Source organism: Haliotis asinina, chromosome 11 (genome assembly GCF_037392515.1).
Source record: "Haliotis asinina isolate JCU_RB_2024 chromosome 11, JCU_Hal_asi_v2, whole genome shotgun sequence".
Taxonomy (NCBI): domain Eukaryota; kingdom Metazoa; phylum Mollusca; class Gastropoda; order Lepetellida; family Haliotidae; genus Haliotis; species Haliotis asinina.
Genome location: NC_090290.1, coordinates 47,054,141 through 47,068,864, shown reverse-complemented (window position 1 = coordinate 47,068,864; position 14,724 = coordinate 47,054,141). Strand labels below are relative to the sequence as shown.

The window sequence follows — 14,724 nt, the reverse complement described above, 5'->3', positions numbered from 1 at the left end:
ATGATGATGTGCCCTTGAGGGGAATCTAAACGTGGTCTTTGGCGTAACAAGCAAATGTCTTAACCACTAGATTTAGCTCACTGCCCCTAATATACATTTGAAGTGAATGAAAAAAGATTCATGAATATTAGTCAAATTTATTGGTTAGTTTACTTTATTTAAGTATGTTATACAACAACAAAGTTCTGATTAATTGAAAATAGCGAGTGAGTGAGTAAATCTTTAACGTCAAATTGGCAATATTACAGCCATATCATGATGAGGTGGTCATTGAAATGAAGTAAATGAATATTATTTATTATAAAAACCTGTCAATGAAGGACAGTAAAACAACTAGAATATCACAAGTAGAATTAAAACTAGTGTGTAAAGTTATAACTAATAGCACTATTTGGACAATACAATATAAAAAACGGCTATAGATCACCAACAACTGAAGATAGATCACCATAATAGGAGCTAATCGAAAAGATGTTTTTTACCATTGATAATCATATTTAATCCTTCTTTCGACTGATTTCCGATTATTTTTGATCATTGAAACAACACAACAAATGTTTATTTTCACACCATACCATCCAGAGCTTGAGTCAGTAATTAGTAGTCCTGAGTGAGTTTAAATTTTGAGTTTTCGAAAAAATATTTTTCATTTTTTCATCCTTAGCACATATACATAACAGCTGCATGTTTATTTTAGCTAAATCAATTGTGAGAGAGTGGCCACAGGGCGGAGAGTTTCTGGACTTTAGTGAGTCCAGAATTAAATTGTGATGTATTATTTAATGATTCCGACCCAAAATATCAGTTAGTCATTTGTCAAAATATTTAAAACAAACAGTATTCCAAATATATTAAGTATAATGCTGGTTCGTGATCTTGTACGAGTGACAAACCATTCTCAAAAATAATTAAATATGTTTAAGTCAGAATGCCATCAAAAACATGTTTTAAGTTAGTTTTTGTTCAATGCCGAATTCAGAAATATTTAACCAGTATGAACATGACGGTACTTGGGGAAATTAGCCGGGACCAGTGTTCTGCAACAAGAAAACAAATAGCAAATTTCTCTGATGACTGTTTCTGTCAGTACCACAAATGTAGCCTCCAGCTCAGGTATAAAAACATTTTCAACTGTTAAGCGGAACGGCAACATATGGCAGATTCGTTTATCATAAACAGCTGATTAAACATGATAAACAGCACAAGAGTGCTGAATTCATATTAGTCTAATTGACATGTCCCAAGGCCAAGGTATTTAAGCACACAGTATATAAAAACAAATGCTCACACGCACCATGATTTTCTATCTACATTTAAACAATAGTTATTAAGTAATGAACAAAAATGTATATATGCATTGTTCTGAATGGAAAATAGATATAATGAATATAGAAAGTAATGATACAAAATATCCTGTCACTTCAATATATTCTTACCTTTTACAGTATAAACAACTGTATCTAACACATGGATCTATATGCCCCTAGACGGATGAAAAAAACGAAATGCAACATTAAATTAAATAGGCCTAGTTCATTTCCGGAATAGAAGCCTTAGCTTATTGACGCATTGTTCAAGTTTTGCCTGTGAACACATTGATGGTTAATAACACAAATGGCAATCGTTACCTTCGTTTTCGAGAAGACACTCGCAAAAATGCAGAAAATTCAGGCTACATAACCAAGTTCAACATATTTTCATCTGGTGTACACGTGAAAGCCGATCACAAAGCGTACTGTTGCATCCATCAACAAGTAGTTTCCCAAGCCGGATACTGACTGTTACCTAGAGGCTAGAACATTTCAGACGACATATTTACTTGTGACAGGGGACAGCTTTCTGAAACAATTTAAACAAACCTTTGCTTGTTTCGAAACGTCCCTTGTTTGTCATCCAAGCATATTCAAATATTTGTCGTTCCTAAATCCAGTTTGAAGGGCTTCGAGTATTATTGACAGGTAACGTTGTGTGTCTTCTAAGGAAGTTAACTCCATGCGGACCAGTATTTCGAGTTAGCTCCCTTAGACCTTGGGCTCGTCTGAAGAAAAACGCAAAACTGTTACAGAACTCTATTGCTGTTATTAAACCAGAATAAATTTTCTTTGTTATCAACTCTACAGAAGAAACGTTTTGAGTATGTTTAGAGCATGGCATAAGCTAGCTAGGGTAAATTTTAAAGTTAGATTATTAAGAGGAGACAACATCGTGAGGGAGAGGAAACTCTTCGAAAAGCCCCGAACGTTTGCCGCGGAGTGTTACGTAACCAGTGTATCAAATATGACGGCAGCGTAGTATTTAAGATTGAACCCGGTTTATTTTCAACAGCTGATTAAATTCGCTGAGGGTTGTGACAACTGAAATCCTACAGGTACACATCCTACATGTACAAGATAGGGTAACTATTTTGTCACTTCAGTTTAAGTCAAATAATTGGTATCAGTATCAGTATTAAGACAGTAGATTTCTAGTAAAGTTTCAAGTCGGTATGTTATAGCTCACTGGCTTCCATTCTCGATTCAACGACAGAATAAATTGTGCCGATAAAAATTACTTTCACACATGCGTTTATTTTTTAGATGGGAAACATGCCACTACTTGAAAGGTATTAGCAGGTATTAGTGATAGTTTTATGACGACAAAAAATGTTCGGGCGTATTTGAGGAGTGTGAAAAATATAACATATCGCCGATCTGTTCTGATCCGGGGTTTTTTTTGGCAGTGTTACTCTCAGTGTCGATCGTTACTGAACCGTGGACGCTTACAGGTTTGTAAATAAGATTTACCACAGTCGGTCTCATCACGAACATAACGAGGGTCCTTCCTATGGTATTTGATCTCTCAAAGTCAAAGAGACGAGTTACGTATAATTCGTATGTAATGAGACAGAGTGATATATTTGATTTATTACCTACGTCTTGCATAAGGTTACGGAAGGTTGAACATTTTCCTGCATGACGTCACACCGTATTGACGTCACAACGCCATTTTCGTCTGCCCATTTGGTAACCGATGTCACGATGCATGTCAGTTGTCATCGCCTCGCACAGCCGTATGTATACACTAAACTACTCATAGCACCCCTTTCCTGATTTTCAGGTGCTTCGCTCGGCTAACATCACTGGTGGAAACTTTATGTTTATGTTTTTAGACAGATACGATTCCCACTATGGATATAAGTTGTAGAATGAATGAATTCACGTGTTTGTTATGAATGTAAACTTAGTTCAGTCGCACCGTGACCTAATTAAAAGGTCATCCACTGAAATCGTTAGAATCTCACGTCAGGTCATTAGGTCAAGCCGATAGGACACTCGTGTGACGTAAGAGATTAGTATGCAAGTACCCATACCTTGACCACGTGCGTAATACACAAGGAGCCACTGCTCCTTCGACCTTGATGGACATAGGAACGGAGCTATTGTCCACCCTGGCACAATTTCTTCAACCTAAACAATGCGACATTAAGAAGGTTGGATGCCCACCACATGCCTTTATTAATAAGCCCTGAAAAATTCTTGCCTGATTGTAATAAAGTATCCAAGCAGGTCAGGCTTTGTCAGAATTTCTGGTGCCTGGATGGTATAGGACTGATCCAATTTGATCCAATATGTCTGTGTTTTTAGCCTCGATGTTTAATCATGTAAACATGTTTCGTGACCGATAGATTGCACATGTTTATATATTTAAGTAGAATTGAAGGCCCCTGGTCTATAGTCTATGACAATAAAACACGCATTAATAAACAATCTAATAACAGCCACTTTGCCATTGCTTAAAAAATGTGAAAATTTTCTTAGGTACAGAAATGATTTTTACCTAGGTAACCGGCAAAAATGCTCATATGTATTTCTTATGTGTCAATGAAGTTCCGTTCGTATCCTCAAAACAGTGTTGCCCCTTATGTGTTTTCTGGCAAATAAAATTGCTTGCTATACAATTACTCCTCAATTACTGTAACTCGTGTTTGGTGGTATAAACCAGACTTAGACTAGTTCAAAGTTCCAGTTCTTCACACATAGCGCCCATGTGGGAAATCAATTCAATTCAATTTAATTTATTCTCATATAACCACGTTTGGTGCATTCTCTTCCCACAGAGGTTACTTGTCATATCTTCCTACGAACCTCTGTTCTAATACGCCCATATTTCGCGGTTCTCATAAAATCCTCTAGCGGCATAAAATGGCAACAGATTTTATCTCCTTTTTTCTGTCCAAACAGAACCCGTGTTACATCGATCTAGATTCAACTTAACAAATGCAAGCAATGTGGAGAAACAAATATGACATGACTGAGTTCTGTCTAGAAGAAACATTTGAGTATCGCGCTCAGGAAGAGGTTCTAGTTTTCACGATGCATCCGGAAATTACCGACATCTTGTGAACGATCACTTTTGAAACAAGGTCGCTGATTGCACTACTAAATCTGATTGCCTCCAATCACGAGTCTTGAACACTCGCACCATGAAAGGGATGTGAAACACAGTAATGTCATTAATTGAACACCTATTAAATTATTTGCTGTCTGTAGAATGAGCAAATTGAGATTTAACAATTTTTGCCCCTAAGTGTATCTAATACCAGCAGATATTTGGAAAGATTTCTTATTTCTTTTAATTTTTACTATTGAATGTTTTCTTCAATGTCGGTAGACTGGGGAAGTACATTTGTCGAGTTTGTAAATATTTCAGTCTAATATTTGTAAGGGCTTCACAGTGAAATATGTAATGAAATTCATCGCCTATTGCTGATGAATTGCAAAGTTTACATGTTCTGTTTTCTCCAGCAATACCATGCCAACGACCAGTTTCTACCGGGAGATTGTGATTACATGTCACATTTCACAATAGGATAGTAACAGTCTAAGTAAACTTCGTCTCAGTGTATTTCGTTACACTCCACCACTGAGTCTAACAAAACCTAGTACAAGGTCTCGTCAGGTAACCTTTGAGCGACCAATGACCATCCAATCAAACGTGAGACGGTTATATAGATTTAACCAATCAGACAACGGCTACTATTTAGGGATCGGAGGGACTTTCAAAATATTCAGGTCACCGACACAGATCTCTCCACAAGCAGAAATCCGCATATAACACAGTTATTTGACCTGCAGTACATACGCTTTGGGGGTTCTGTTGACATGGTTACCATTAGCTAATATTTCCGCCAGATAACATCCTTGAATATTGTCAAAAACATTATTTTCAGCGACTGTTTACTCACCGTTGTCATGGCTGTACGTACGCCGTGTGCATCACCCGGAAGCTATCGCACGCTGAATAGCATTCGGAATAGTTCGGGTACGAACCTTGTCGAGATAAAAAGTTCAAAAGGTATGTGCGAATGTGCACTTTCGCGATTTGGTAAGCTGTGTTCTGATTGGTCAATCTCAAAGGTTACCTGACGCGACCTCCCATAAGGTTGTGTTAGACTCAGTGGTGGAGTGTAACGAAAAGTGCTGAGGATAAGTTTACTTAGACTGGGATAGTAAATAAAAGCTGGGAAGAGAAGACAGTTTTCAAAAGTTGGAGTGTCTTTAAATTGTTAATAGAAAGATTCCTCGGAGCTGTTTTCAATATCAGTCTTCCAGCTTTCTTGGAAGCAGCCTTTTAATACAGTCTCCACTGATGAAAGTAGCCTTTGATATCTTACGCTTACATTGTTATAGAACTCAAAACATAAGCCACACTTGTCAAATAAAGATCTAAAATGATGCATCCAGGGATCAAAATGGTTTTCGAAAATATGCATAATTGTTAATCAGTTTTGCTCATTTCTGCTGCATTCCAGGATTATTAGGTTTATGCCAGTAATAAATAATACGCTTGACCGCTGTAATGTATCGAGGAAATCTTCCAAGTTCTCTATATGCCATAAAGTACGAGTACAGTTTCTTAAACCGCTCGCCAATTTTAGAAATTTCAAATGGTTTGTTTTTCAATTATGTCTAAATTTTCATATGCTCAAGTTTCGCAACCACACAAGAGAAGTGGAGCTATCATAACATCAAATGCCTTAAGTAAGCAGTCCGAAGGATATTATTATTTCTAGATATTTTTTAAAGACTTTGGAGACATTTGCCCCCAGGTTTTTGTTTGATAGATTAAACTTCCTATTCTTTCTAAATGTCACTCCAAGATAAGTAGAGTTATCTACCATTTCAACTGGAGACTGTATAAAAATAAAATTGAGTTTACTATTCTTGGCTGGGACACTTCCAAAAGTTACGTCGTTCGTTTTACTAAGATTCACTTCTATTTTCCAGACTTTACAATATTTACTAAAATAATCTAAAGTACTTTGTAGCTCGGATACGATGTCGTGCAATAAATGATAAATATAACTGTATGTTTACTTTCTCTAACATAACACTCTCACAACTGTCATCAATGAGAAATTGAAAAGTCAGTAATGACTAAGCAAAATAAAAGACGAAGGTACAAATACTCCGGCGGTATCATAATTATATAGAAACTGGAAAATGTTGTCCGAAATTTTGTTATTTCACACCTTCTCTTACCATTATCGTGCATCGATAAAAGCACTGTTCTACGTTTTTGTTTTTGTTTGTTTGCTTGGTTTTTTTTTTCTTTTTTTCTTTCTTTTTCACGGATTGTCTTACCGATTAAATTACTGCATCATATCTATGACGACTGATATTCATATTTTGGAAATGAGATACTCCTAGTAATTATCCGATTATAACATTTAAAAACATACAACAAATCAAACTGTGATTCACGACTTCGCAATCTGTGAAAATGACGACATTAACGGCGAAGCCTATTTTGAAGGGTCACTTTCAGCACCTTTGCTTTGCCTAAAATGATAAAAGAAACAGGATATTTCCTGCAGAATTCGAAACTGTGATGACAAGTGCATGTCTGTGCGTAATGTATGCACATAGAACTTAATTAAGAATCCACTGTATTTTTAAGTGGTAGGACACATACGTACATCTTACCGTAATGACCACGATTGAAGAACTTTGTGATGCTTTGTCTCATAAAACAAGACAAAGTGACTGGAATCCATGTTGATTTTCTGATCATAATTCCTCATTAAAAAGAAAAAAATATGGGTTTTCATATAAAACAATGTCTGTACAAGATTTGGCCCTGGAATGTTTAATGCTTAATTTATTGGTGAATATGAACATTCAAAATGTCATTTTGCGTCACCTACACGATTCAAGGTCAGTATCGAGCGTAAACTCCATGTGACTGTATGACACCCAGCACTTTCCTCCTCATACCCACTGTCAACCTCCTAATCCTCTGAAAGGCCAGTCTATGTCGCTCCCTGCGTAAAGCAGTTTCCAATTTGGCCAGGTTTTGTAAAGGACGGTCCCTTTGTTGCACACGACGACCAATCATGTCCCAGATTTGCTCTGAAGGGTTAAGATCCGTTCTCATTCGTGAGATATGTCGGGAGTGCTTGCATGTCTGCGTGAAGAGGGGGAAATCCCGAAGTAATCTAAAGTCTGTGTACTACTCAGGTAAAGCACAGGCGCACAACTGTAGTGTCGACAACCAGGGGGTTAAATTAAACAACAGTCAATTAACAAGCATACGTCATGATTACAATACCTCGCATATGAGATAGGTATGCCCACCTCAATTCAAGGGAGATTTTATGATTTGTAAATCACGAGTCAGTATACGCGCAATGTGTGCCAATGAACAAGCATGCGTTATTTCAATATCTCGGCTATAACATTAAGGTATACCCACCTCAATTGGAGGAAGATTTTGTGAGTTGTACCTCTTCAACAGATTTCCCAACGTCCGGGTCTTTCAAAGTCATTGAAAGGTTGAGCCAGCGTTCTGTCGCTGAGAAAACAGGACCTGTCGGATATGTGGGAGAGATCGAACCGAATAATCAGGAATCGTAGCGATGGTGGCACCGAATGAGAAGTTTGGTCACCAGCGATCTGACTAACAATGACGTAGGGTGAGTGAGTGATTTGGACTTTACGCGACTTTCAGCAATGCTCCAACTATCAACGTTAAGGAGTGATATATCAATATTTGGTGCCGGAAAGGTCACCCATAAAAGAAATGCAGGGGTGGCTGTCCCCTGTCCTCCGGTCTTTATAGACAGACATCTTAATTCAGCGTACAAGCCAAGCACCCACATTACAGAATACTTTTACGTTTTATTTGATGTTGGTAAACCAGTAACAGTCATACAATATCGCCTTTGAAAACTATCCAACATTTTTGTACAGGCATTATATAAGATGATACTGAATACCTTCAGTGTAATACGATTTTTATTAAAAGAGTTAATGTTTTCGATTTCAAACGAGCGAAGGCTGGTTTGATGCTACCTCTTTCACAAGTTTAATAAATATGGTATTTCAAGGAAGCGAGTTTAATATTCTGTTTATTAATCTCAAATGCGGCGAAATTGCCTACAGTGTTATAACTCTCAGCGTTCCTCGAGTCAAGCAATATCTATGTAGTACTATTCCAACAGAGGCAATTTATGCAATCTGCTATTGCTAATGTGATTAAGAATGTCTCTTTATGTTTTATATTGTATACAATATTTTTTTATAATAAAGAGTAGAACATTTTCATGAGTTTTGTGTGCCTTTAATGTGATTTGTGATCATACATTTGACTGTATCATGGGTCAGTGGCCTTTTACTGTCTGTCTGTCTCCCTGTCTGTCTGTTTCCCTGTATGTATGTATGTATGTATGTATGTATGTATGTATGTATGTATGTATGTATGTATGTATGTATGTATGTATGTATGTATGTATGTATTATGCCTCCTTGTCACAGTTGAAAAACGTATCATATCGATCTGGACTGGCTTAAAACATGTTTACAGTACTGTAGAATACATCAAAGGAAAATGCCATTCAATTTCCATAATTACGTTACAGCATGATCCTGTGAACCAAGATGTTGTGCAGAGATTAATCTGTGAAATTGCACATATTGCCTAGTGTTGTCTGCGGTCTGGGATATTGACAGAGACAGTCAACATTGTGTTCACAAGAAATAACATCTCCAAACGATTAGTCTTTCGTAATACAACACATTTACATAAAATGCGTATTTATTACCACTGCGAAACGGTCAGTATACTTTCTTGTGCTCGTCAGTATAACCTAACTCCATCTCTGTTACTAATGGAGAAGAAGAAATGCTTAAACCTTTTTCTGAAACATTTACCATGGAATCTGTGGACCGTGTAGTGATAACTCAAGTATTGAATACTGGAAGGGACATTCTCATTCCGTCGCCCTTACAAAACCGGTAGAAAGCACCCCGAGTAGACAAACTGATAACGACCCCAAATTGACAATGTGACAATGCCTCTTTTGGTATTCCATAGTTTTGTAATCAGCAACGAACAAACAACGTTAACCGATCCCCGTTTCCGCGATGACGTATTTGTAGATTGGTAATCGTTCTATGTCGGAAAGTAGGGATCAGATTACCGAACAGGATCCGTGATCGATGTGTCTTGTATCGATTTATTGGAAAACCTGTAAACGCAATTAGCGCTATAGGATACGCATGGCGAATGATATCAGTGATGGATGTCTCGTTGGGATCCCGGGTGGGGGTCGCTTGATGGATGAGCTTGTTAATCAACAATACAGGTGTGTTCATTCAATCCATTCGCCTCCTGCCGCTTACTCAGTCAACGTCAAAGCTGTTCAGAGATCGAGGACAATTGCATTACAGATTTACGCATTCAAATGTTTGTGAAAAAAAACCCAGAACTGATGAAATCATTGTAGCTCTGACAGTCAACGTCAAAGCCGTTTCGAGATCGAAGACCATTGCAATACACATTTACACACTTAAGTATTTGTAATAAACTAAAACTGATCAAACTATCGTTCTGACAGGTTAAACTTATGAGTGGGTGAGTATGAAGTTACCCAAATAGTACCCATTTTGGGAATCGAACCCGGGTCTTCCGCGTGACGAGCGAAAGATAGACTAGGCCACTATACTTCCTCCACCGCCCCTCAGCTTATGGATACAACTGAGAGCAAGGAAAATGTTGTTTTTTTCAGATTATTACTTGCAAAGTTCTGTCTTTTCTTACCGGAAATGGACATCGACTTCTGCATTGTGAAACAAGGCATACTTGTCAAACATACTGCAAACATTCCGGCAAACTGCACACGAGTCCCACTCTCAGTCGGCATCTCTCGACAGTTTCCGTAAATGTTTTATTTTTGGGTGTGTTCTTAAAGGCTTTATCCGGTTGAAAGCAATATCCCAGCAATATTCCTGCTTTATGGCGGCGGTCTGTAAATAATCGAGTCTGGACCAGACGATCCAGTGACCAACAACATGAGCATCGATCAGCGCAATTGGGAACCAATGACATGTGTCAACCAAGTCAGCGAGCATGACCACCCGACCCCGTTAGGCGCGACTTACGACAAGCAGAGTCGCCTGAAAGAGGATAGATACGAGAATGAAGTCATGAGTATATACTGGAGAATATTAAAGAAATAAAAGACGCAAGAGAACTGTTTGTACAATAAAACACTTTCATGGGAAAGCACCAGAGCCTATATTGAGAAAAGGGGTTCGATTTGGAATTTTCTGAACATTTTGACAGGCACGTCACCAATTGACCATTATCGATACGGCTTCTCTCATTACCGAATGCTAAATCTCCCCTATATTTGGAAGAGAACGCTCGATCATTGTGTGTATCTGCGTTGCCTAGCCACATTTAGGGGGAAAGACTTACTACCCAATCGAATATTGAGTCGTCAAGTTTACGACGCCATCGAGGTGCGTGCGTTTGTTCGAATTTCCACAAATGACGTCACGACAGAACAAACCTTTATCGTGAATTCAACCATGCCTCGATCTTTGTTGTTCTGTACGATTTATGGCTAGGTTATCTTATATTATCAGGTAGTAAACGTTTCAGGTTTTATACATATCACAGAGTTGTTGATTAGGTGACACAACTGACAAAGTTACAGTTATGTTGATCGATTTAGATGAAACTAATCGAAGGGAGAGAAAAATCACGATAGAATTTCGGAACGCTATCAGTTAGTTAACCCTTTTGAGATTTTTAGGTTGCTATCTAGGGAATTTTATTTACGTAGTATCTTTGGGTGTCTGTGTGTTCGCGTGCATTACTGTGTGTCTTTGTGTGTGTGTGTGTGCGCGCACGCGCTAATGTGTGTCGTTTGTGTGTGTTGTGGAACGGTGGTTTTGGGGGAGAGGAGCAGGATGGTTTTACTTGACCGTCCTTATACCGGCTGTATAGTGTTAGTCCACTGTGATCATTTGCTTGACAGCATGGACAGCCCACTAAACCATTAGTACCGGTACTGAGACGTTGTTACTACTACTACTGCTGCTGCTGCTACTACTACTACTAATATACTACTACTACTACTACTACTACTACTACTACTACTACTACTACTACTACTACTACTACTACTACTACTACTACTACTACTACTACTACTACTACTACTGATTTGCCGTGACAAAAGGTATAAGAAATACTTTCAGGCCAAGCAAAATATAACACTCACAAGTCTAAGATTTTCAATAATTTTGTATTCAGCAAAAACAAAGGCAAGATACAAAAGATTTACAACAGAGGTTTCATGTACAATGCAACTGAGTCAAATCTAAAGTAATGGGTCACAAATATGATGTCAACTCACCAAAGTCTTGGTGTGAGAGTGAGAAACAGTTTTACTGACTGTAACACAGCGATCGGTCAGGCAGCGGTTATGTAGGTCAAGCATTGATGGAGGCATGTTGATATACTCCAGTCAATCTGCGTGTGTCAGTGTCGTCAACACGACAGCCAGCCTTTATATACAAAGTCACTCATTCAAGAATATCCGAACACATACAACCATTCGCCATCAACGTAGAATTCTCTAGTAGTCTTCATCTCTAGAGCACTTCCTTAGAGACCTGCAGCCAAAATACTAAAAGTACTGACCATTTCTGATACGAAATGTGACCCATAATAATTATCATTCAAAACTTTGAACATTTTGACTCAAATAATAATCATTACTTAATGAACAATACAATTTACTGAAAACACATTCTTGTAACATACTACTACTACTGCTACTACTTCACCTTCTTCTACTGCTACTACTACTACTGATGCTACTACTGATGCTACTACTACTGATGCTACTACTACTGATGCTACTACTGATGCTACTACTACTAATGCTACTATTACTGATGCTACTACTACTGATGCTACTACTGATGCTACTACTATTGATGCTACTATTGATGCTACTACTGATGCTACTACTGATGCTACTACTATTGATGCTACTACTGCTACTACTACTACTGATGCTACTACTGATGCTACTACTACTGATGCTACTACTGATGCTACTACTACTAATGCTACTATTACTGATGCTACTACTACTGATGCTACTACTGATGCTACTACTATTGATGCTACTACTGATGCTACTACTGATGCTACTACTATTGATGCTACTACTGATGCTACTACTGATGCTACTACTACTAATGCTACTACTGATGCTACTACTGATGCTACTACTACTAATGCTACTACTGATGCTACTACTGATGCTACTACTACTGATGCTACTACTGATGCTACAACTGATGCTACTACTATTGATTCTACTACTGATGCTACTGCTACTGATGCTACTACTACTGATGCTACTACTGATGCTACTACTGATGCTACTACTACTGATGCTACTACTGATGCTGCTACTGATGCTACAACTACCGATGCTACTACTGATGCTACTATTGATGCTACTACTACTGATGCTACTATTGATCCTACTACTACTGATGCTACTACTGATGCTACTATTACTGATGCTACTACTGATGCTACTACTACTGATGCTGCTACTGATGCTACTACTACTGATGCTACAACTACTGATGCCACTACTGATGCTACTACTACTGATGCCACTACTGATGCTACTACTACTGATGCTACTACTACTGATGCTACTACTGATGCTACTACTACTGATGCTACTACTACTGATGCTACTATTGATGCTACTACTACTGATGCCACTACTGATGCTACTACTACTGATGCTACTACTGATGCTACTACTACTGATGCTACTACTACTGATGCTACTATTCATGCTACTACTACTGATGCTACTATTGATGCTACTACTACTGATGCTACTACTGATGCTACTATTACTGATGCTACTACTGATGCTACTACTACTGATGCTACTACTGATGCTACTACTACTGATGCTACTACTACTGATGCTACTACTGATGCTACTACTACTGATGCTACTACTATTGATGCCACTACTGATGCTACAACTACTGATGCCACTACTGATGCTACAACTACTGATGCTACTACTGATGCTACTACTACTGATGCTACTACTGATGCTACTATTGATGCTACTACTACTGATGCTACTATTGATGCTACTACTACTGATGCTACTACTCATGCTACTACTACTGATGCCACTACTGATGCTACTATTACTGATGCTACTACTGATGCTACTACTACTGATGCTACTACTATTGATGCTACTACTGATGCTACTACTGATGCTACTACTACTGATGCTACTACTGATGCTGCTACTGATGCTACTACTACTGATGCTACTACTGATGCTGCTACTACTGATGCTACAACTACTGATGCCACTACTGATGCTACTACTACTGATGCTACTATTGATGCTACTATTACTGATGCTACTACTACTGATGCTACTACTGATGCTACAACTACTGATGCCACTACTGATGCTACAACTACTGATGCTACTATTGATGCTACTACTACTGATGCTACTATTGATGCTACTACTACTGATGCTACTGCTACTGATGCTACTACTACTGATGCCACTACTGATGCTACAACTACTGATGCTACTACTGATGCTACTACTACTGATGCTACTACTGATGCTACTACTACTGATGCTACTATTGATGCTACTACTGATGCTACTATTACTGATGCTACTACTACTGATGCTACTACTACTGATGCTACTGCTACTGATGCTACTGCTACTGATGCTACTACTACTGATGCTACTACTACTGATGCTACTGCTACTGATGCTACTACTACTGATGCTACTACTATTGATGCTACTATTACTGATGCTACTGCTACTGATGCTACTACTACTGATGCTACTACTGATGCTACTACTGATGCTACTATTACTGATGCTACTACTACTGATGCTACTACTGATGCTACTACTACTGATGCCACTACTGATGCTACTACTACTGATGCTACTACTGATGCTGCTACTACTGATGCTACTACTGATGCTACTACTACTGATGCTACTACTGATGCTACTACTGATGCTACTACTGATGCTACTACTGATGCTGCTACTACTGATGCTACTACTACTGATGCTACTGCTGAGGCTACTACTGATGCTACTACTACTGATGCTACTACTGATGCTACTACTACTAATGCTACTACTGATGCTGCTACTACTGATGCTACTACTTCTTATGCTACTACTGAGGCTACTACTGATGCTACTACTACTGATGCTACTAATATACAATGGCTACTCCTTCTACGACTTCGCCACTGTAACTGGTGCTACTACTATTCTCACTACTACTACCACCACTGACATGACTACTACTACTGTTGTATGAGGCAACTGGTCCTACT

The 14,724-nt window shown here is 38.4% G+C and overlaps 1 protein-coding gene across 1 annotated transcript in view; it reads right to left on the bottom strand.

Annotated features, from left to right (window-relative positions):
• Positions 1-1,948, bottom strand: part of LOC137256078 (natural resistance-associated macrophage protein 2-like) — a 47,471-nt gene extending 45,523 nt beyond the window's left edge. Inside the window, exon 1 of the mRNA XM_067793772.1 lies at positions 1,860-1,948. The gene's annotated coding sequence lies outside the window, so the exon portion shown is untranslated. The remainder of the gene's footprint in view (positions 1-1,859) is intronic.
• Positions 1,949-14,724: the final 12,776 nt, after the last annotated feature.